The sequence below is a fragment of the Anolis sagrei genome, chromosome 5 (genome assembly GCF_037176765.1).
Source record: "Anolis sagrei isolate rAnoSag1 chromosome 5, rAnoSag1.mat, whole genome shotgun sequence".
Lineage (NCBI taxonomy): Eukaryota > Metazoa > Chordata > Lepidosauria > Squamata > Dactyloidae > Anolis > Anolis sagrei.
This window is the reverse complement of record NC_090025.1, coordinates 116,167,938-116,192,888: the sequence shown is the minus strand read 5'-3', so window position 1 is coordinate 116,192,888 and position 24,951 is coordinate 116,167,938. Positions and strand designations below refer to the sequence as shown.

At 41.4% G+C, this 24,951-nt stretch overlaps 1 pseudogene; it reads right to left on the bottom strand.

The window, feature by feature from the left end:
* Positions 1 to 901: 901 nt before the first annotated feature.
* Positions 902 to 24,951, bottom strand: part of LOC137097125 (uncharacterized) — a 167,713-nt pseudogene continuing 143,663 nt past the window's right edge.

Sequence of the window (24,951 nt, the reverse complement as noted above, 5' to 3'; positions counted from 1 at the left end):
CCAGATTATCTGCTTTGAACTGGATTATATGAGTAGATAATCTGGATTCAGAAACTGAATTATATGGCAGTGTAGATGGGGCCTTAGTGGCCCTAAACATATATTCATGTGGCCAATACACTGTGGGTTTTCCACCATGGCCTGGTGAGGGGAAGTATAGAGAACAAGCAGATATGGAAACAAAAGTTAAATGTCTCACTACTATTCATTCATGCTAGAAATTGTGTTAGTAGAGAATGTTTAGCTTGCTTAACAATAGTTGAACTTATTCTTGAAAATCAAGACCGTGTATAAGATAATAAACTGTTTTCTACATGTTGCCTTGATTTTCCAGAGTAAGATAAAATTGGCTTCATTTGACATGCTTTTATACCATAAGGAAATTTGACTCCAGAGAAATACAGGTTCTTCAAGGGGAGATCACTGAACATTGTCAAAATAGCAGCTTTTAGGATTCATTTGATGGGATTAGAATAGACGTCAAAAGAAGAAACTTTGTGGTTGCAATGTCATTTTTGACCTTCTTTTGCAGGCTTTGTCCTTATGGCTTCCTTGCCTTTTGTTGTTGTTTATTCGTTCAGTCGCTTCCAACTCTTTGTGACCTCATGGACCAGCCCACGCCAGAAAGGCAAGGTGAAAGGCCAGTGACTAGTTTTTGCCTAGTACTGCCAGGGCTAGTCTGATGCATTGTTGCTTTTGAGAGCCCTGGATTCAACAGAATATGTTGATGGGCCTAAAGGTTTACTTCATACTATAACCAGTGTCCCAGGACCCTTCCAGACAATACGTTTATCCCAGGAGGTCCCACAGCAAACTGAGGCGGCGGGGGGGGGGGGAGGGCAATTGCTGTTCCCTGTAAACACAGAAGCAGTCACTACAAACAGCAAAAACCACAAGATTTTCAGGTGCAGGAATATCCCAGGTCTGAGCTGAAAATCTGCATCTTCAAGTGTCTGTATATCTCTGCACTTGGAAAACATGGAATTTTTTTATCTGGGGTTTTAGGTGTTTGTTCCTTATTGATCAGTTCCTAAAAAGAAGGTGAAAATTTAGTAGAATGCAAAAACTTTGGTTTTTTGTTAGAAACTTCATGAAACATGTGGAGGGCACATTTTCTCTGGCCAGGACAAAATTGAGACCCCCCAGTCAACACTGTACATCTTTTCACAATAAGAACAATCAGGAACAGACATGTTTAACCTAGGAACAACACCCTGTTGTTTCATGCCATAATTACATCATGAAACCTGTCTGCATTGATGACCCTGCAGCTTATATAACCCAGAAACAGAAAGTACATAGTGATTCACATCATCACATGTTCACATCTTAAGTTTCTTAAAAAAAAAAAAAGAAAGCTGAGATTTCTGGTGAATATCCCGCAGTGCCCATCTTGGGACCTCCAAAATCCCAGGACAAAACGGCAAGTATGGATGATAAAGGCAGAAATCCCAGGACCAACAGATCTGTGTGCAGACCTCTTCTCAGGTTCTTTTTTTTTTTTTTTTTTTGCCCCTGACTAAAGCACACAATTTGGTGCTGGCTGGAACCACCCCCAATGATATTGTAGTCACAAAATGCCAGTGGTTACTATCAAGGGAAAAAATGAAGCAATTTCTTATGAATAACTAATAGAAATCCTGGAGGCCAAAGAGACTTATTACAATTGAGGAATATTTCTGTTACTGCTGCTGCCTCAGTTTAGTCTTTGCTATTTTGTGATTACTGCCTTGCCACATTCAGCGCCTTCATTTTCCCACCAAATACAAAACATCCACTACACATTCAAAAGTGAGTTTTAGTTAATCTAAACACTTCATTAATCACAGCCACTTAACATGCTGGAGTTCAACAGTAAAAATACACATAAACTTTACCTAACCTTTGCAAGGGACCTAGTGCAATAGCATATCTAATGCAGCATTTATGCATCTCAAAGGTTTTCAGCAAGAAATGTAAGGTGGCAGATAGAGTATTTGTTCAATATAATGATCTGTAGGTTGTAATTTATTCATATTTATAATGGTGATTGGAAGAGACAGGTGCTTTTAACCTGGATTGTTTATTCAGCAGAAGTTTTCAAAATCGTACATTCCACTTAATAGACATGCCTATCGCTATAGAGGAGCTAGTCGTTTTGTGCTCATTTGCATTCCTGCTGCATAATAAAAAAGCTTGTTGACATTTTTCCAATGCTGAAAGATTTTCAGTATTTTTCTTCCAATATTTATAAGGAATGTTCAACATACAGATATGCTGGGGAAACTCCCATGGATAGACTTCATTAGCGTACAAGCAAATTACCCCATAGGGCACAATCTGTTCAGAATTTTCCCCTTCACAAAGCCCCACTGAAAAGAATGGAAACAACATAACTCACAATATATAGTTCTATAACTTCTGAATTTGAAAATTCTGAAATCCAGTTAAAGGTTCGCCATTATTTAAACTACAGACAGATAAATTAGTTTATTATCAGTCTATTTCATGCATGCTTACCTTTCATGCCCTTTATATCCTATTTCTGCTCTAACCTGCTATTTTGAATGCAGCCAGAAAAATCACTTTTAAATACATACTTTCTTATGATGCACATTTCTAAACATATATCTACTGAAAATGTCCATTTATTGTATTATAATAGGTTTGTATTTCTGCAGACTGAATTTGGGACGTTTGGGACGTAGAATATATATATTCTACTAGATCATTGAGTTCTAATCATAGTTTATCTGCATTCTTGAAATGGATCTAGATAATCCTTTTCATCCAGAAACCCTTGGATTTGGAAGGTTTCTAGATGAAAAGGATCATCTAGATCCATTTCAATCTGGTTTCAGACCTGGATATGGGACATAGATAGCTGTAGAGAATTGGACATGGTAAGAATGCTCCTATTAGCTCTCCTGAACCACTCAGTAGCATTTGATACCATTGACCATGGTATCCTTCCTATGACATTCTTTAAGGGCAATTGATTTTGAAATATTCTTATGTTTGAAACCTTATGGCATGATTGTCTTTTGTTTTATTTTTTTTAAGTGTTCTAGTTTCTAATTCTTTGGCATGTACTGGGGTTGATGACCACCAACAATTTATAAATTGAGGAAAAGATCAGAAGCAGAATCTTGTATGTAATGTTGTGATCACTGGGGCTGGAGAAACATACAAAAATATCATTTCTAAAGTACCTTTATATAAAAGTAAAGAAAATAATGAATTTATAATAGTAGAATTTTAAAATACCATATATTTATCAAAAACAAAGCACAACCACCTGTAAATAAACAAAGTGAAAGATTTTTTTCCTATTTGATGCAGCATTAAATGCTCCTTTCATTATTTTCAAACATAAAAACATTAATTATGTCTTTATTAGGTATTATACATACAAATAAGAAATATCTTGTTTTCTCAGACTCCTAAGCATAATGTGATCCCGCTTCTACATCTTTTGCTTCATTAAATACCTCACACAAACTTTTGCTTTTAAATGTACACATGTGGTATACATTTCTTCAACACCTGATTTTTAATAGTTAATCATAAAACAGTAATAAATAAAACTGTTTATGTTCATTATAATATAAAATGCAATTGATATTTCCAATTGTCCAAATAGTTTTGATGTTGCATTCTTTACATGGGTTTCTTGAAATAAAATACTCTTTTTTTCCCAAGAAATAAAAAGTGGGTTATTTTGAAAAATAAAATATGCATGTTCCTCTTCATCCCAACTAATGGGAATAGTTGAAAAAATGTGAGATTTTTTTTTCTGGAACAGTATTTCTTGTATAGCCAAAATGGTCATATTTTGTGCAATGCCCCCTGTCAAAATACATGCATGAATATTTAAAATAGAATTTATTTGTCTCACTAAGGACAGAGTGAACATTTCTGAAAGTATCCAGCACCATTATCACAAGGTATAAAAATAATGATTCAGTAACTGGGACACAGCTGAATACCCCTTAGGCAAGTACATAAGTAGAATGGACACGTTGTGCAAAGTAGGCAATGGGGGCATTGTGGGATTGGGAGTAATTGCTAGGGACTGAATTATCATGGGTCCAACTGGGAATAGCAATGGCTGCATATATTAAAGGTGATGGTCCAGTTCCAAGGCCAGCGTGCATGCCTTGTGTGATAAAGTCCATTCAGAAAAGTGCTGCAGTATCTTGAGGAAGGACAAATACTATAAATATTCAAATGTAAACTAATCTTCTATCTCTATTACAATGAATAGATGTAACAACAAACATTAAATGTACCAAATAAAAACAAAAATATTATCTTTTCCTTTTCTTTTCTCCTTTCCTTTTTAAAACTGCTTAGTTCTTATTGGGGCTTCTTGAGAATGTGTTAAAACAACATAATTAGCATACCAGATGGTTCACATATTACATTTCTCAACCCACAGGATCATTCTTTATCTTTAGTTGTTTCAGATTCAACAGGTCTTGTTATTTGTGCTTTTTAAATAGTAACTTAACATTCTGTTCCACATGGCAAACTGTTTTTGAAATTGAGAAGGCTTTCAACAGATTTAATTTGAACAGAACCAATTAAAGATCTCAGCTGGCCCCATGTCTTGGGTACATCCGAGGTATATTTTCAGTTTGGAGCTCCATTCTCATATAATGTCTGTGCATATATAGTGTAAAAATGCAGTAAAGTGCTAAAGTACAGCCATAATCAGAGACATGACCTAACATAAGGTACAGAGTGTGCCAACAGATACTGTTGTGTTTTGTGATTTATCTCACCAAAAACAGCAGGTACAAATATATAGCAAAAAAGATAGCAGTGCTGTTGATGTTTTATTCTTCCAGCTGGAAAGAAAGTTAGTTTGTATATATTGGGCTAGGCCATGGACAAGTCAGAGCCAAGGAACAAGGCAGCAGTAGAAGGGGCAGATAGCCACCAGTGAAGAACCAAGCCAAGATTCAGTGGACAACAAAGAAGTACATGGTCAGCAAAAAAAAAAAAAGGTTTAGCAAATATCTAGGCCAGAGCATTCAGGAAATGTTATTTTGTTCTATCCTAGAAAAGATGAAGAAGAACCTGGAAATACTTGATGGACCAGGAAAATGATCTCATTGGCAGTTCCAGGAATTCAGCACTGAGGACAACTATACACAGAGAAAAGGGGTTCTCACTCGAGCCCTGAAATATCCTTCTAATATAGTTTAGAATATTCAAAATGTTTGAAAAAGGAACAAGCATGTTTTTGAGTCTCTGTGATGGTGAATTCTGGACAAATGATAATGTTAGCAATTTATTATTTATTTTGTGTATGGTTCTTTTGTGTATGGTTCTTTTGCACTGATAACAGCATTTTATGTGTGGGATACACCTTAATAACTGAGCAAACATTATTTTGTGACAAAAAAAATCTGCTTGCTGCACAGACAATTTTGTGCATGGTAGATTAGCACAGATTTATGCAGGAAACACTTTTTTCTGATGCAAACCCCATATTTTAATGGAGAAATATTTCTTGTGAAGAGAATGCTGTTTTCTGCAGAGAAAATGATTCCTGTGAAAAACAACCATGTGCAAATTTTATGGAATTGCAATTATATTTTGAAATTCTTGGAAGGGGTTTTCAAAGTCTTTCTCACAACAGGAAGAAAATTGTTAATGTTACTTGCTGCTTCAATATAGAAGAAAATTAGTGATTAACTTTATCTGTAGTGTAGCACACAAAGTAGCCTAACAGTAGGGCCTAAATTAGATTTTGCAATGTTAACATTTCCCTTCCATCCAATTTACCAGTGAAGGGGGGAGGTAGGGAGTTAGGTTTGCAATTACTGGACTATGCTCCCACTTTGATTGTCATGACATTCAATGGCTTGCTGGTATTTTCAGTTTAGTCTGGTAGTTAGTATTCTCAGACAGTGGTTTTGATGTTCTCAGCCAAATAGTTCTAGTGGCTTACCAAACTACAATTCTCAGGACTGTATAGCATAGAGTCAATTAAAATGGAATCTAAGGGCAAGCATTCTGTCAGTGATATATACATGCATAAGTGTGACTTAGACATGCATATGTTTCTTTTTGGATGGGGCATTTTTTTCTGATCCATGCAAAATTGTCAAGATAGCTGTTAGGGATGACAGAGGACAGAAAACTGTGGAAAATGATGTTTGCTTGCTTGATGTAGGATCTCACTCATTGTGACCCCATTAGGTAATGTAAAGGGGTCTTGAGTCATTTAGTTTCAGTTACTACATCATGCCTGGTTTCACATACATTGATACACAACCTGAACATATTGGAAGTCTTTCCTACCTAATTCCAAATCCCACCCTCCCTGAAATCTCTGGAGAGTACAATTTCTCATCTAAACTTAATTTCATCCACTGGCAGGAGCAATTTTGCCCAATCTTCTCTTTAAATAAATATGGCCTCACAAATGTGCTAACATGCTGTAGCACCTGATCAGTGTTTCTGAAAGACCCATGGAAGGGAAATATAAACAGGTGTAATAACAAACTTGGGGGCAATATAATAAACAAATAACAAAGCTACAATGTCCCATTGGGGCAGAAGACAGAGTGTAATCACAGCATCTTTGACAGATTAGCATCTAACAATCTGGCCAGCTGAAAGTGTTTCGGATTGAAACTTGAGAAGGTGTGCATTTGGTATGCAGTTTAATTGTTCTGCCTCTGAGTTTCAGTCTTTCATTGACTCTGGGAAATTTCAGTCATATTAACAACATAACAACAGTAAACAGAGTTGCCAGATTGAAAACTGGAGAGGGCTCTTGCACTTTGAATATAGGAGGAAGTTTCAGCATGGGTTGTTTGTTAAACAACGAAGTAACAAGCAAAGTCTCCTGAAATTTCCTCTTCTTCACAATTACTAAGTTTATTAGAGGACTCTTGAATTCCCATTTTGGCATCTCTACACCCCAAAACAAATAATTTATTCTGTTGTTGTTTACCCCTGTTGACAAATAAGTTTTCTTCCCAATAAGGCAACAACTTTCCAGATTTTAAAATGTTTTTATATAAAGAACATCAGTCAAAATTTCCTTGATTCATATTGCACTTTAAAGTATTTATAGAGGCTCTGCTGTCTTTGTGGTCTTTGGTATTTTGCTGAATAGTTTGTGTTTCTGACATTTAATAAATCAGCTCATTTTGCTTGCTTCAGCAAGAGGTGATGGCATCTGTTAAATAAATGGGCCAAAGCACATGCTCTATTGAAGACTTGAAGATTAATCTACAGCACCTAGACTTCCTGCTCAGATGGCTGAAAATGAGATGTTAACATAATTCAAAGTCGGGTGTGCATTCTTCTCTGGAAAGATGCAATGACAGCTCTTTCTAAGTAGTATGCGAATGAGACAATGATCTCTTCCCACTTCTTTCTGGAAATGTTTCTCCCTAAGGAAGGAAGGTGCTTGTGTGGGTGGAAGCCAGCACTAACTCTTTTGGCTGCCATCAGGAATTTTTATATGCTGGTTGCTATGCAAGGCACATGTAAAAGGCAATGGACATGTCTAGAAAGTGAAATAGTACAGTTTATGGTATCAGGCGGCTTTCATGTGAAAATAGTTTTGGCTTTTTGTTGAAGTTTTAAAGAAACTATCCAAAATACCAATTTCAATCTCAGAGTAGGTTTAGCACTCAGAATTATACATTTGTAGTGATGCAATTATGTACCCCTTTTGTTCTCAAAAATGGTGAGTAACTTGAGCAAATGCATTTCTAAACTGAGGTAATATTTTAAATCTCTGCAATTTTCAGAGACTGTTTTTGAGTTTAAAATGCATTCTGCACAAAATACACATGCAAACATGCACTACTTTCTGTGTCAAAATTATTATTTCTGCCTTGATTTTTTTCTGCCAGAAAATTGTGAAGTTGCAAATTTGTTCTGTGCAAACTTTATATATAGCATTTTCTACACCAAAGTATCTTTGTCTTCCTTACCCCATACTTTTCCAGGTAATGCTGTTTGCCCCTTAACCCCTGAAATAACGAGACAGACAACAAAGGTATGGATTCAAATTGGGCAACGTTTATTGAATGTTACCTATTTAACTTTTCCTGAACTAAACTAAGTGTCAAGGAACTTGGTGGCTAACCGAGGCAGCGTCCTCGGCTACTTAGTGTGTAAAATTTGTGTGCCCTGGATCCCCAACCAGGCAACCTGAAGGTAAAAGTCTGGAGAAGCCTGTGTCCGATTATTGATATCAGCTTATCTCCTTACTGTGCCAATTGATGTCCCCTCACCCATTTGGTGACTTCTAGGTGAGAGTTTGTTGTATAGTGACCCCCACCCTTAAGGGGTGCCTTGCGTATACCTCCATGCCTGTGTTTTCCTGATCTATTTATGCCACAGATTGGGGGCAAATGTCTATTTCGCCCCCATCCCCCCCCCCCCAAGCCCCTTAAAACTTCCTGAATGCCTAACTGCAAATCAGCCAAAAAATCGTGTGTTACCCAAATCTGTTAGTTGTACCCCATCGTAACGGTAAAACTGTGTTTTGTCGTGCGTGATATCTCTATGGTATATGTAAGATCCCCTGCCCCATGCCAAAGCCGTGCGCATGGCCCGGTTCACCCGCTTTCTGGCCTTCTCGAGCTTCCTGACGTCACCGCCTCCTGGCCACCGAAGGCGTGGAATGATGGCCGACCAAGCGATGTGAACCCGGGACCATGGCTGCCAGATCTTAAAAATGTCAGCATGGGCTTGTCAATACAGGGCCCTGCCGTTAAGCAGGCCCAGATCGTTACCTCCGATATGGAGCATCGGCCCAACGAAGGCCCCGAACACCCTTCCACTCGACCAATGCAGTGGAAGCGCAACCCAGATGCTGGCCAAAGGATGAGTTCCTGGCATATCTCTCCACCCAGTGGACATAACTATGCCCACAAACAAGGATTCTCCATCTATGCACCAGTCTGGCAGTCTCTGCAAAATAAACAACAAACAGACAAGCGCCAGGCGAACATATCGCCTTTAAGCGTCCCATTTCCCCCTGCCAATTGATTTAATGGCCACATCATTATAACCCAAGAGAGCTGCCAAAGATGCCGCCCCTATACGAAAAGAATGAGTGCCAAATTTATGGGAACCATAACCCCAGCATCTTCAGCGCCCTATCTGTGATGGCCCAAACTGATATTTTGCGAGGGGGTGGAATCCTGAAGGCAAAACAAATATCCCCCGACTTAACCCTAACCTGTATGAAATGTGCCATTGCCGCAACTGGGCATAGCTCGGGGTCACTGCATCTAGCTAATGCAACCGCAGCCGGCACGCGCAGGGGATCACATCAAACTTAACATTTTTGGAATTTTTCCTATACTAGTTGCAGTTAAATTATTGGTTGAGGCCTTTGCCAATTCGACCGTTCATTTTGGTGTGATAGGGAGTTTCACGAGTTTAGGCAGTTTGACAAGTTACCATCCACAGTACCGATTCCTTATGGGTATTTAGCGCAATTCTGTGTGTACTCACCCCGAAGGGGCCTAGCGCCGCACACTATTAAGTCCCAGCTGTCGGCGTTGGCCTACTGGTCCAAAGCGCAGGGCCTTTTAGACCCCCACGAACGATTTCTGCCTACATAAAATTATTGTGGGTTGGACCCGTCATCGAGGTCCATCGCAGGATAAGAGGGAACCCCTGTCACCCACAATTTTGAAGGGATTGAAGGAAACATGGCCCAAAGTGTGTCGGTCCGAGTATGAGCAGCGGTTATTTTATGTGGCGGCCTTGACGGCCTTTTTCGCTGCTCTTAGGATAAGTGAGTCACTCGCCCTGTCGAAAAGAGATGTATCTCAGCGGGCGTTGCTGTTGCCAGGTATAACAGTAACTTCCTGCAATTACCCGACCTGGAACGCCCTACGAAACCCTTCCATCCCTATAATGGATCTCAAATTAGGGGATAATGTGGGAAACCGGGGACCCAACACAGGAATATGAAAACCCTCTGAAAAAACCTTCCCATAGGTACTTAGCTGCCCCCCTACCTGGGTACTGATCCAGCCAAACCTTCAACTGATTTAACTTAATTGGGCTGGGGCCCTTGTGAAACTGCGGCCTGTCCTGAAGGTTTCTTAACAAATTGGGTGTCCCTAGTATTACCTCTCGCGGCTCTCCCCTTGGGGCAATTTCGGGACGGGTGGGTCCCATAACAAATAGAGCACGAGTGCGCATATCGACAGTCCTTCCATGAACAGGCTCCCTGAGCCACAAATTCCCAGCATAAAGGCTTTTGGCGCTGAGACTGCAGCTGGGGAGCCCCCTGCCAAGAGGGCTGTCCCGCTGTGTTCTGAATAGTGTGCCCACTGTCCGCCTTCAAGGCAGAGGAAGCCCTAGATGGATTCATAACTTCAATCCAAATTTGGTCATCGATCAAGTCCCAACGTTTGTCTGGGTGGCAAGCCGCTTCAGCTCTAAAACGCCTATCATACTCTAGACAAGCGTTAGGAGGGCCGCTAACATAAGCCTTGTTAATAATATTCTGATACTGCCACAAAGCTGTAGCCCTTTCCGGGGCAGCATCAGAAAGCAGATTTGCGTACATCGTGAAACAAGGGAGCCAGTTCTCCCAATTCTGCTCAACCTTGCGTTTCTTAATTTTCTCCTTACTGTCCTCATCTAACTCATCCTTCTCCTTCTTATCCAGATCCCTAAAGTATAGAGAAAATATATCGATATATTCATTTCTCAATATCTTCTCCATAGTTTTGGTTGCCAAATGGGAACCTAAACCTGAAAGACTGACAGTAGGAGTCGCCTGCGGTGGCCATTTTGCTGTGCCCCAAAATTTGTTAGCTTCCCCAGATCGGGCCGATTCCAAGGTGACAATAGCTGGTTTGGCCGATTGAGTGGTGGAATCATCCCTATTATCCCCTATACTGGGTTCTGACCCACTACCAGACTGAATCCCAACTTCCGCATGTGACTGAACCCCCACCACAGGTTGAGCCCGCCCCTGGTCCCAGGGCCATGTGAGTGAGGTGGAAGTACTTGCTGATGTGAGTGTGGTGGAAGTACCTGCTGGGACAGCCGTCACCAACTGCTCGTGCCCTGCTACATCAGTGGAAGCAGCAGTCGACCCCACTGACTGAGTGGACCCGGCCACGGCACTGGACGTGGAGGCCAATGCCACGGGCTGACTGGGTCCGGCCACAGCAGCCGCCATGGACACGGACGAAGACTGCACAGATGGACATGCTTCGGGGCTGGTGATGGTCTGCACAGCCGAAGACACCGAAGAAGAGCCCTCCGCAGCCCCCCAAGCCGCCGGTTGGTCAGGAAGCCGAACCGCCTTTTCAGCCCCCGCGGTCAAGGCCGACTCTAAAATAGAAACCCGGGACAACAAGGATTTAAACAATTGCTTCTTGCTTGCCCGGCGAGTGGGGCGTGAACCAGCCCCACCAATCCCAACCCCCCTATCCTTTTCGACTTGGTTAACACGCTGAAGAAGGGCCTCCAGATCTTCCATAGACACTCCATCTTCATCCGACGATGACCCGTCCTGGCGAAAAGGGTGCTTGTGACCCGTCTTCGCTGCGGGACCCTTCCCTTTAGGGCCCCCCTTGTTTTTCTTTGAAGGCATCCTAAGAAACAAAGGGGTGGAAGACAAAAACTCATGAGCATACTATCCTCTTATGAGGCCAGAACGCCCTACCATCCCTTCTCCAAAGGAGGTAAGAACATCCATACAATCACTATTACTAAGAGGGAGGATGGGCCAAGGCCCCCAAACATCATAGAATCAAAGAGTTGGAAAAAACCACGCATATTCGAATAACGCTGCCTCTATACGAAAAGCCCCTTCCACGCGTGTATGCACAAAACATCCCATTTACGGAGGTGGACAATACCTGTCGCATAATATATGGCCATGCTGATGACTAACTATAGCCCACACACTTTCTTTTTATAAACAGTGAATCTAATTTAGCCCTATAGTCATTCAGCAAACAGGGGAGAGGGGCTGTGGGTCATGTTTATTGCCCCCCATAGAACCATAAATTAAAGAGTTGCTGAAACCCCAAGTGCTAATCATAGAATCAAAGAGTTGGAAAAAACCCCCGAGGGGTGTGAGTTTTTCCTAATGTCCCCCTAGAAACATAGCATCAAAGAGCTGGAAGAAACCCCATGTGCCATTCATAATCCAATGGCTGGAAGAGCCTCCCAGAGCTAATAATAGAATCAAAGAGTAGGAAAAAAACCCAGGGGGAGGGTGGAGTTTGCCCACTGCCTAGAGTTGTAAGAAGCCCCCAATGCCACTCCTAAATTCCGTGCCACTCATATAATTAAAGAGTTGGAAAAAGACCCATGGGTCACAGAAGTACAAGGTAATAACATGAAACCCATGTGTCCTTAATTCACAACCCCACCACAAATAGCTATCCCACTAAGAGGCTTCAATAGTCCCCAGCTACGACAGGCCATGGCCTTGTCCCCGAATTTAGCGGGTTGCTGCGCTATTAAAATGGCGGCCCTTGCCACCACTGGACGCTAACTGCGTCATTCCTTCCAAAAAATGGCGGCCGTTGCCGCCAATCGCCATAAATTCGGCGAAAATCGCGGACCCGCCCCAAAATGGTGGCGACCCGCGAAAACACTTTAAATGGCGGCCATTGCCGCCGATTGACGCTAAATGCGTCATCTTTTATGCAAAATGGCGGCCGTTCCCGCCACTCGCCTCCCAAACAGGCGAAATTGCGGATGCGCCAAAATGGCGGCGACCCGCGAAAAACAGAAAGAAACGGCCCCCGCCGCAGGCCCGCAAAGGGCGGCCGAATAAAACCCCCAAAATGTATCGCCTCACAGGTAGGCCGCGGGCTGCTCCTTTTAGAGCCGCGGACTACACAACAGTGATGCGCCGCCAAAAAATGCGGCCGAGGCTTGTACTCCCCAGAGGCGCCGCTCCGCCACCGAGGGGAAAGGGAGCTCAAAGGCCCACCATCCCCGAAATCCGGCGAAGCCCACAGCCCCGGACCGGAGCCAGCCCGAGCACCAGCCTCCGCCGCCGCTCCAACCCCTCTACTCCTGAGGAGACGGAGAGAGGGTGTCCTTATTCCCGGAGCGCTCCAGACCGACCTGGAGCAACGTAGAACACGTCTTCCTGCCTGAAACGTCTAGCAAGACTGAGGTAAGGAGGCTGGCTCACGTGACTAGCCAGCCCCCGCCCCTCTTCCAGGAGGTTCTAAAGGAACCTCCGATTCTCTCCCTTCAGGGGGTGGGGCAAATCGCTCTCCCCACCAACTGTGTTGGTGTGGAGAGTCCCTTCCTGCAAAGAAAATTGTGTGTGTGTGTGTGGGGGGGGGGGGGGATAGCAAAAACATTGTGTACATTTTGTATTATTTATTTATGAAAGTAATAATTGTTGTGCTTTGGATTTTTTTTCAGATTTCCTGGTACATTCATATGCAGAATAAAAGGTTTTTTGTATATATTTTATATATTTTGTAATGTTAAAAAAACACTGAAGGGAGTAGGGGTGCTTGGAATGAAGGTTGCCTTACTTTTATGAACTCATACACTCTCTAGTTGACTGTATGCTCTTATCAGTCCTCTTTATTAGTGGACTTTCCTCCTCTCCATTGTCATCAGATGATTGACATGTACATTCTGATTTCAATTTTTAAAATGTGTGTCACACCATATATTGATATATTGTGTATATGTTGACTGGAACCATAAGAAATGTAAAAAGAAATCAAATCCTCTTTCCCCTGTGAGGTCCATACTCCACTTCGGAAAGCAAGGCTGTAGACTAGAGGCTAGAGTTTGAATCCCAGAGTTTCAAACTTTGGGTTACCCTGGGCAACTCAGGCTTTATCTTCATTAGCTGTGTAGTCTTGCTTCTAGGTGAATTAAAAACACAATAAACATAAGGCTTATGCTGCCCATGTGCACTGCGATACAGTAAATTCCCTGGAAGTCCAAATTTAGCCATAACATGCAGTGCAGTAGACCCAAATATATCCAAGATAACGAGTGAAATTGGCACTGTAAAAAATAGTACACAGTGTAGACACCTGCCCCTGTTGTAGTGTAGTAAAGAATGTAGAACAGGGACTGCCAAGAAGGGACACAAAAATATAGATATAAATATGTACTTTTCTGGATAGTTTCTCTGCAGCATGTTTGTGAAATTATATAAAATTTATGCTAGCTTTCAAATAGCTTTTTTTTTTTTTTTTGGCAGGGGAGCTTGCAAAATACAGTGGGCCCTTGTTATCCATTGTTATTCATGGTGTGGCTCCATGACTACCATCAACCCAGGTACCAAAATGTGGAAAACCTCATTATATACAGTTGTGTATTAAATTACTGTCCTTTGCGTAAATGTAAAAAGTCAAGTGGGTTTTTCAGATTTTTTCAAAAATGCAAGATCCTGTGAAATTTATTTTTACAAATTACTTTCAGTTCTGAGACATGCCAATTGGTCAATCCCTCTTGAAAATGTGAGTCAAACAAATTACTCACTCAACCTTGAAAAAGATTCACTTTGTGGTATTTCAATAAATCATCTTGAACACCAAACTCTATGAAGAAAACCTGCTAACATATTTCTTTAGTGGGACTTCCTCCTGGGTAAGTTTGTATTGACTGCAATCTCAAATACTATCAATTTCTTTGGGAGATTAAAGATGTAGACCAGGCCTGCCATGACCTTCAGCCCTCCAGGTGTTTTAGACTTCAGATCCTAAAATTCTTAGTCTCTGAAAAATCTGGCTAGAGATTCTGGAAGCTGGAGGCATAAACACCTGGATGGTCACAGGTTGTGAAGGATCTGCTGTAGACCAGTAGTTCTCAACCTTTGGTCCTCCAGGTGTTTTGGACTCCAGGTGTTTTGAAATCACAGCCATCTTACCAGCTGTTGACAACTGTCAGAGCTGAAGTCCAAACACCTGGAGGACCAAAGGTTGGAAACTAGGGCTGGGCAACCACGGAAAAATTTGTTTCTAAACTCGATTCGTTTTTTGGGGTTTTTTGCGTTTCGATATTTAAAAGAATTCCGAATTTTTTCTTTAAAAAAGTTCGATATTTACGAAATTTCATAAAATTACGAAACGAATAAGAAACAAATACGAAACGAATACGAATCGATTTGTTAATGACGGACGCGACCGCGCAATACACTAAAAAACCTCCATATGGGACAGGGGGAACTTCTGAAGCTTCCCTCTCCCTCTGTTGTTGACTGTTGGTGTGATATTTATAATTTTTTTTCACTGATTACACAAACAACAGCTATAAAACTTGCTCCAGACATGCGGAAATAATAATGAAACGATTTCGAAACGAACACAAAACGAATACAAAGCAATTACGAAACGAATTGAAAAATTCGTTTCGTTTTTTAGATGCTCCTGAATGGTTCGTTATCGCTTCGTAACAAAAAAAATAACGAATTCTTAACGAATTACGAAATTACAAAACAAAACCGCCCAGCCCTATTGGAAACCACTGCTATAGACCATCAAAATTTCATTGAAATAAATTGGACTTACTACTGAGAAGATATGGATAGGATTTGACTGTGAGTACCCACTGAAATACAGAGGATTTGAGATGCTTAACAGGCTGAATAGAGCCTGTAGTCCTGTTACTTTTCCTTCAAAGGGTTCCTGATAGCAGTATGATAGAATCAGATGTTAAAGAGTTTCTTTGAGTTCTTTTTCCTTTAATGTTCAGAGGAATGCTTTCAGTGTCATCAGGTTTATTTGATGATGTGCATGGCAATTTGTTTTTCTGATTACTTCTATTTTATTATTATTATTTTAAAAAAAGAAACAGAGTGCAAAATCTCAATGTGTGTATTTATTTGCCCCTTAACCCCTGAAATAATGAGACAGACAACAAAAGTATGGAATCAAATTGGGCAACTTTATTGAATGTTACCTATTTAACTTTACCTGAACTAAACTAAGTGTCAAGGAACTTGGTGGCAAGCTGAGGCATCGTCCCCAGCTACTGAGTGTGTGATGTCAGTGTGCCCTGGATCCCCAACCGGGCAACCTGAAGGTAAAAGTCTGGAGAAGCCTGTGTCCGCTTATTGATATCAGCTTCTCTCTTTACTGGGCCAATTGATGTCCCCTCACCCATTTGATGACTTCTAGGTGAGTGTTTGTTGTACAGTGCCCCCCACCCGTAATGGGTGCCATGTGTATACCTCCATGTCAGTGTTTCCTGAACTATTTATGCTGGCCTAGTTAAACCAAACCACTCCATCTAGCCCCTAATAACAGTATAGGGTAGGCGAAAAAACCCCCCAGAACATGAGAGGCAAAAAATTCCTACCCGGCTCCAACGGGCAACCCAAATTATACTGTCAATGGGCGGGAGTGGCGGGCGAAAAGTCTGACAAGACTGAAGGTAAGGGGCTGGCTCACGTGATAAGCCAGCCCCCGCCCCTCTTCCAGGAGGTTCTAAAGGAACCTCCTAAACTCTCCCTTCAGGGGGTGGGGCAAATCGCTCTCCCCACCAACTGCGTTGGTGTGGAGAGTCCCTTTCCTGTGTTTGTTGCATAGTTGATTGCTTAGGGGAAAATACCATCCAAAATATGCACACAGTAAAAGCCTTTATTTTTTCACTTCATGAACTATGCCAATCAGAATAAGTTATAAGAACTATGAGAAAAATAATGCAGTCCTATGCATGCCCCATGGTTAGATACCCCCATGTGAATTCATTTAGGATTGTAGCTTAAGGCTTTAGCTAAACTATACCTCTACGTTTTCACAAATTTTACTCATCACTTTAGAGCACAGAACAAATTTCTCTTGAGCAGAAGACATTTATTTATTTTTATTTATTTCGAGTACTTCTAACCCGCCCTTCTCAACCTCCTAGAGGGGACTCAGGGCAGCTTACAACTGGCACAATTCAATGCCAACAATTCAACAAGTAAAATACATAGCAGCAGTAATCACAAATAGTTAAAAACAATCAATTAATACAATAACAACTAAAAGAAAAGCCAATCTATTGGCTAACATTCACCGAGTTCTAAAATTCCATTTCCAATCTCCCCTACTTGGGCAAAGTCATGGCCAGTTTCCAATCTCCCCTACTTGGGCAAAGTCATGGAACATGTGGTGGCAACACAACTCCAGGGATTTCTGGCAGACACTGATTATCTAGGTCCGGCACAGTCTGGGACATGGAACTGAGACAGCCTTGGTCGCCTTGGTAGATGATCTTCTCCGGGAGCTGGACAGGGGGAGTGTGTCCCTGTTAGTTTTGCTGGACCTTTCAGTGGCCTTCAATACCGTCGACCATGGTATCCTTTTGGGACGCCTCGCAGACATGGGACTTGGGGGTACTGCTTTGCAGTGGCTCCAATCCTTTCTCGAGGGATGGTCCCAGAAGGTGTTACTGGGTGACTCCTGTTCGGCCCCACAACCATTGTTGTGTGGAGTCCCAAAGGGTTCAATTCTGTCCCCGATGTTGTTTAGCATCTACATGAAGCTGCTGGGGGAGATCATCCGGAGTTTCGGAATGCGATGTTATCTCTATGCAGATGATGTCCAAATCTGTCACTCCTTCTCACCTGTCACCAAGGAGGCTGTCCAAACCTTGAACCGGTGCTTGGCCGCTGTGTCAGACTAGATGAGAGCTAACAAATTGAAATTGAATCCAGACAAGACATAAGATTAAATAATGAATACAATACAGAATAAGTGATGAAATTGATAAAAGATAAATCGAAATAGGTAGTCCAGGGCCCCATCTACACTGACTACTCTATGCAGTTCGAAGATAGCTTCGAATTGCAGGAGCCAGACAGCAAATTCCCATGTGCAAAAGAAAGTACTTATTGTGCATCAATTCTCTATGGTTTGTGTAATCACAAGCCATGCTTCAAACTGGTTCCAGGATTCACTACATAATTATCTGCACAGCACAACTATGTTCTTCAATACTGGTTAAAACTACATTAAATGGTCAGTCTAGATGAGGCCTAAGATCCCATTGTTCAGTAGCATGTAGGTTATTCACTAATACAACAATATTGAGGTTTTAAAATGCATTTTTTTTTTCTTATCAGAGAAAATAGAAGCCAAAATGGCAAGCACTCATTTTCCCCACTTCCCCCAAATTGAAAGGAACCAGATCTCAAACTTCTAGGAAAGTATGAGTTTAATAATATTGCTCAGGGCATTTCAGCCCACTGTATGCTCTGGGGCCTTCCTCAAAGACTAAGAATATAGAAGGCATTAATACATAATAAGTAATTAAGGAAATAGTAAAAGACAAAACAAATAAGATTTCCCAAGTGCCTATGTATAATTACCCACTATTAAAAATGCTGACACGATCCTTGAGGAGGTTCAAAAAGAGATAACCAATAACTGAAAGATTGTTGGAAATAGCTTTTTCTTTATCTAAATGCCCATGTTGCAAATTGTCAAAAGGAAATCATCATTATCAACAACATTTTTTTTTCAAATCTAGAAATATATGTAATTTATTTTCCATAAAATATTCTGGAGTCCTTTGCAAACTATAGAATGAAGAAAATCAATTTATTCATTTTAACCCTGCAAGGTCAAAATTTTCAATCTATAATTTCTCAATTCCCTTAGTTACTAGCAAAAACATCCAAAGTTTAGCATTTACTAGTATTTTAATTAATTACCCAATATTTTCTATTTCATTCTGTGCATCCTCTCCCCATGCCATGTTGTACTTGTGGAACAAATTATTTACCATTTCTGATAGAATAAATGTGTTCTCCAGTTCCTAGATTTTCCTCAATGCCACATTTCTCTCAAGGTATTGAATAACATACACTGTGCAACTGGTATCACATGTTGTAACATGTCTCAAGACACTTTTCTTTTTCCTGAGTAGTGTAGTTTTCAAGTCTATGATTTAGCTAGTATGTTTCAAATAAATTTATTGACTACAATGATAATGCCCCATAAGTACTTAAATGTCAAAGTGCAAGGAGACACAGTAGTTTATAAGTTGTGATGACACCTGACTCTCCTAGGTTCCTCATAAAAGAAATGTTTTCAGAAGTGTGGGTGGAGTATTAAAGCTAAGGGTTTACTGTTTTGTATTAGAAAAAAATCCAGCATTTTGTGAAGATTGTAGGGCATTATGGTGGGTACAGAAAAGTCTAGGGGTGTTCCAGGAGTGAGGGGGGGGGGGAGAGATTTATTTCCTTACAAATGATTTTTTCCCTTATCCAAATGTTTAGCATTGCATTAACTAAAAAGGTTACTTGAACATTTAGAAATTCAAAGGAAATGAACACACCCATGTTATCAATAGAAAGTAAACACAGTGAATAGATTTTTTTAAAAAAAGATGCGTTTTCAATATTTTATGCTCTGCAATGGTAAAATTTTCAAAATTGGAGGTAAATTTAATTTAAAGAGAGAGATTTGTATTTCAGGGGGACTAATAGTCTCATTTTGGCACCAGTACCTAAATCCCTGGGGCTCTCCCATCGCCATTTGAGTGAACAACATGATCCGCAAAGTTCATTTTGCTGACTAGATTATTTATATATTGAAACAGAGTTGTGCAACACCGAGGACCTTATCAAATGCCTCCCACCTCCTGTGCTATTTTGCCAGCAAGCATGCTAAAATGGCAGGCATGCTGGGCAACTTTGTTGCCCTGTGTGCTGCTCCGGCATGACAATGGTTTCCCCATCAGGCTAACAAAGACTTTAGTAGGTACCCGATAAGAGCTAGCCTTCTAGCATTGTGGAGAAGATATGAGGAAGGAATGGAGACAAAGACCACTTTATGGCTGCGTCCTCTGGAAGCGGTACTAAAACCAATATATAATGAGGAATGTATAGGGGATGCCTAATGGAAGCAAAAGGACAATGGAAATTGAAAGGGAGAGAAGAGCTAAAGATAAAGGAATGGTTTAGATATTATCAACTACAAGATATTTGAAGGAAAGAATTTAAAATTGGGATCCCCCAAAGGAACCCATTAGAGAAAACATGCATAAAATGTTCTATTTTGTTGTTTATTCATTCAGTCGCTTATGAATCTTCGTGACCTCATGAACCAGCCAACGTCAGAGCTCCCTGTCGGCTGTCGCCACCTCCAGCTCCTTCAGAGTCAAGCCAGTCACTTCAAGGATACCATCAATCCATCTTGCCCTTGGTTGCCCCTTCTTCCTTTTTCCTTCCATTTCCCCCAGCATCATTGCCTTCTCTAAGCTTTCCTGTTTTCTCATTATGTGGCCAAAGTACTTCATCTTTGCCTCTAATATCCTTCCCTCCAATGAGCAGTCAGGCTTTATTTCCTGAAGTATGGACTGGTTGGATCTTCTCACGGTCCAAGGCACTCTCAGAATTTTCCTCCAACAGCACAGTTCAAAATATCTATCGTCCTTCGCTCAGCCTTCCTTATAGTCCAGCTCTCACATCCATAGGTTACTACAGGGAATACCATTGCTTTAACTATACAGATCTTTGTTGCCAGTGTGATGTCTCTACTCTTCACTATTTTATCGAGATTGGTCATTGCTCTTCTCCCAAGAAGTAAACATCCTGGCTGCAGTCTACATCTGTAGTAATCTTTGCACCTAGAAATACAAAGTCTGTCACTGCCTCCATATTTTCTCCCTCTATTTGCCAGTTATCTATCGGTCTGGTAACCCCTTGATGGATTGTCACCTTGTCATGGTGAGGGGGATTGCGTGTTCTAATAAACCTGTGGGTGCAATGACTGGATCCTGCACTCCCAGGAGCAGCCATGGGGGAGAATCCAGATCAAGCACAATCCAAAGACCCAAAGACCTCAATGGGGGAGCAGGCGCAGGATAACATGGTACATGTTACAACATCTGTGAAGGCAGAAGAAGACTGCAACAGACTGAGAAGCCACGGTCATTGTGTTAACCATGCCAATTGGTGGAACCTCACTCTATGAAGATTGTGTGTTGATCAGCTGTGCACTGACCTCCACACATTAAAAAAGAAAACTCACACACAGATGTCTTCCAAGAAAAATAAAAACAAACCAACAAAAGTCCCAGGGCGATCAGTGAGTGGCAATGGGGGCAGGACTGTGAAATCTGGAAGCCCCTAGTCACAGACTGGCACATGGGTGGTGAATACGGACTCAGTTGTTTTACCTCAAGGTCCAAGACAGTTGAGTAGTTTGGCAGCTGTATCCATGACTGAGCAGCCCTTTTTAGGATCCACACTGCTCACCCCACACGGGGAAGGGGCTAGAAAAGATGCCGTAAACATAGTCTCCCTTCCCTGACTGAACTGCCGTACTGACACTGATGGACAACACTGGCAGTGAATGCCCTGAACGCAAAACTGCTATCATTGCAAGAAAGCTGGGACACATTAACATGTGCAGCACTTCATAGCAGCACTTCAAGAGAGCCGGAGAGCAGGAGAGGGACAGCTGAAGGAAGACAAAGGAGGCTACACCTTCTTCTGGAAGGGACTGCCTGGAGAAGAACAAAGAATACATAGAGTTGGCTTTGCTATCAGAAATGATCTGGTGAAGTATCTGACCGAAGCACCCACTGGCATCAACGAACGACTCTCAACCCTCCAAATTATCCTTGCCACAAACCAACAGGCAACCATCATATGTACCTATGCACAAACACTAGATGCTGATGAAGTCATCAAGGAAAAAATTGACTGTCAGCAGAACACTGTCCTATCAGAGATACCTAAGGAGAACAAAATCATCCTCTTGGGGAACTTTAATGCAAGAGTCAGATGAGACTTCGACCTGTGACCAGGGAACATAGGAAAAGACGGGGTTGGAAACAGCAACTCGAATGCCATCCTGCGTCTCTCCAAATGTGCAGAACACAACCTTGTCATCACCATCACGTTCTTCTGCCAGAAAAACAAGCTGAAGACATAATGGAAGCACCCCTGGTCAAAGCACTGGCACCTCTTAGACTATGTAATAATACATGCCAGAGACCACCGTGACGTGCTTTTCACAAGAGCCATGACAGGGGCTGATGACTGCTGGACAGACCACAGGATAATCCAATCCACTATTGCTATCAAGCTCGCCCCCTAACACAGACTCCAAGGAAGAAAGACAAGGCACAAAATGAACACCCAAGCCCTTCAGGAGCTCTCCAAACAAGCCCTTCAAACAGCACTCAAGGACCATCTACTCATAGAACACCCCGAAAATGCTGAGGAACTTTGGAACAAACAGGAGACCTCCATCATCACAGCTTGCGAAGAAACTATTGGATATCAAACCAAGAAACATTTAGATTGGTTTGATGAAAATGACAATGAGACCCAACATCTATTTGACAAGACAAGGAAAGCCTTCCAAACATAGCAGAGAGACGTCAACTGTGCTGCTAAGAAAAAGATGTATGCCAGTGCAAAAGCTGAGGTACAAAGAAGGACCAGAGAACTTAAGAACATCTGGTGGACAAAGAAGGCTGCAAACTTAAGAACATCTGGTGGAGAAAGAAGGCTGAAGAAATCCAACACCTGGCAGATACCCATGATGCTCAGGGATTTTTCAAAGCCACAAAGGTCACCTATGGACCAAGAAACCATGGCATACACCCTCTACACTCATCCAGAGTGGAAATCATCTATCGGATAGATGGCAAGCTATTTAACCTCAGCAGACTGAAAGCCAAAACCAAGGTTACAACAACATCGGTTATAGAACTCCAATATGCTGATGACAACATCATCTGTGCGCATTCAGAAGAAGACCTGCAAGCCACTCTAAACACATTCGTAGAAGCATACAAGAAGCTCAGCCTATCATTGAACACTGAGAAAACCAAAGTGCTCTTCCAGCAGTCACCAGCCAATCCCTTTCCAATGCCAGAAATAAGGCTTAATGGTGTAACATTAGAAAATGTTGACCATTTCTGCTACCCTGGCAGCCACCTCTTGACAAAAGTCAACATTGACAGTGAAATACAACACTGCCTGAGCTCTGAGTGCAGCATTTTTCCAAATGAAGCAGAGTGTGTTTGAGGACCTGGACATCTGTAGGGATACCAAGATACTTGTTTATAAAGCTATTTTCCTCCCAACCCTGCTTTATGCCTGCGAAACGTGGACTATCTACAGACGTCACATGCAACTCCTGGAACGATTCCATCAGCGTTGCCTCCAAAAATCCTGCAAAACTTCTGGGAAGATAGGCAGACAAATGTCAGCGTGCTGAAAGAAGCAAAGACCACCAGCACTGAAGTAATGGTCCTCCGCCATCAACTGGACTGGCCACGTTGTCTGGATGCCCGACCACCATCTCCCAAAGCAGTCTACTCTATCTACTCTGAACTCAAGAACAGGAAATGGAATGTTGCAGGACAGGAAAAGAGATTTAAAGATGGGCTCAAAGCCAATCTTAAAAACCGTGGCATAGACACAGAGAATTAGGAAGCCCTGGCCCTTGAGCACTCTAGCTGGAGGTCAGTTGTGACCAGCAGTGTTGTAGAATTTGAAGAGGCATGAATGGAGGGCGAAAGAGAGAAACATGCCAAGAGGAAGGTGTGTCAAGCCAACCCAGATCAGGACCACCTTCCACCTGGAAACCCAAGCCCTTACTGTGGGGGAACATGCAGGTAAAGAATAGGGCTCCACAGTCACATACGTACCCACCACCAGTTCATCAAACTTGGAAGACAATCTTACTTGGTCAACAAGGGATCGCCTAAGTAAGTAAAGTAAGTACCAGTCTGCTTGCCACAAATGTTCAATAGAAGTTACATAAGTTACAAAATGGCACTTGCCTTTGGATGTTTTTAAAAAGAAGGCAAAATAGAGTTTGAAATAGTTGCACAAATAATTTATTAATGTAATGATAAGGATAGTTTTGTTATATACTAGTTCCATATGACGTGGTGTCAGAGGTCATGGGTGGTGGTTCACGGGTGGGACTGGGAAGTAATATGTGTATCCCGATTGTTGAATTTGGAAGATTGTATATTTTTTTCTTCATATACCGCAATAAAATTTTATACCCAAAAAGAAAACAAACAAACAAACAAAAAGGGCAGTCTATATGCAAGAGGATTAATAGACACGAATTAGAGACACAAAATGGGAACTGCCCATCAAGTGACCTGAGCCTAGATGAGAAAGAGTTGAGTAGTCCTTATCTGAAATGATTGGAACCAAAAGACTATTGAATTTTTGATTTCTTGAGATTATTGAATATGAGTGAATATATTTGCAAAAATGTACATAATCTTGCAGATAGGACTTGTCTAAATTTGAAGTTTTTTATGTTTCATATGTATCTTAAACACATAGTTTGAAGGTGACTTCTTACTGTATTTCTAGTACTTTTGTGCATGAAGCAAAGTTTGTGTAGACTCAACCATCAGAAATAAAATATGTCTCACTCCTAGGGCCTTTCAACAAAACCACATAACCCAGAATTTCAAGGCAGAATAACCCACAATATCTGCTTTCAACTGGAATATCTGAAACCACACTGCCATATAACCCAGTTCAAAGCAAATAATGTGGGATTTTATTCAGCTGTGTGAAAGGGGCCCTAGCCACTCATGCAAACAGTTTTGGATTTTGGAGATTTTGGGTTTTGGAATGCCAGATAAAGGCTGAATAATCTTTATCAGGAATTTCTCTTAGCACATGGGAAATAACATTTTCTATCTTAAGGTATAAAGTGGTAGAAGGCAAAAGATGAGAAGAGGAGAGGAAGTTTAGGAATGGCTGGAGCAAAATGGAATGAGCCACCAGAATTTATAAAGTTACTTTTAGAAACTATCAATACAGTGATAATTTCAAGGCCTCAAAAGATGTTTGTTACTTGTACAGTTTTAGGGTTTTTGAAGTTAACTTTTCACATTTTTTAAAGTAATGATGATAAATTGCTTTGAAACATATGAGTGCTCCTAGCCACTGGTCTGTGGCAGAAATCACATTCTCTTCCTGTCTACCTTGTAATTGCCTTCACACCCACAACAAGGTACAAAGCTACCATATGA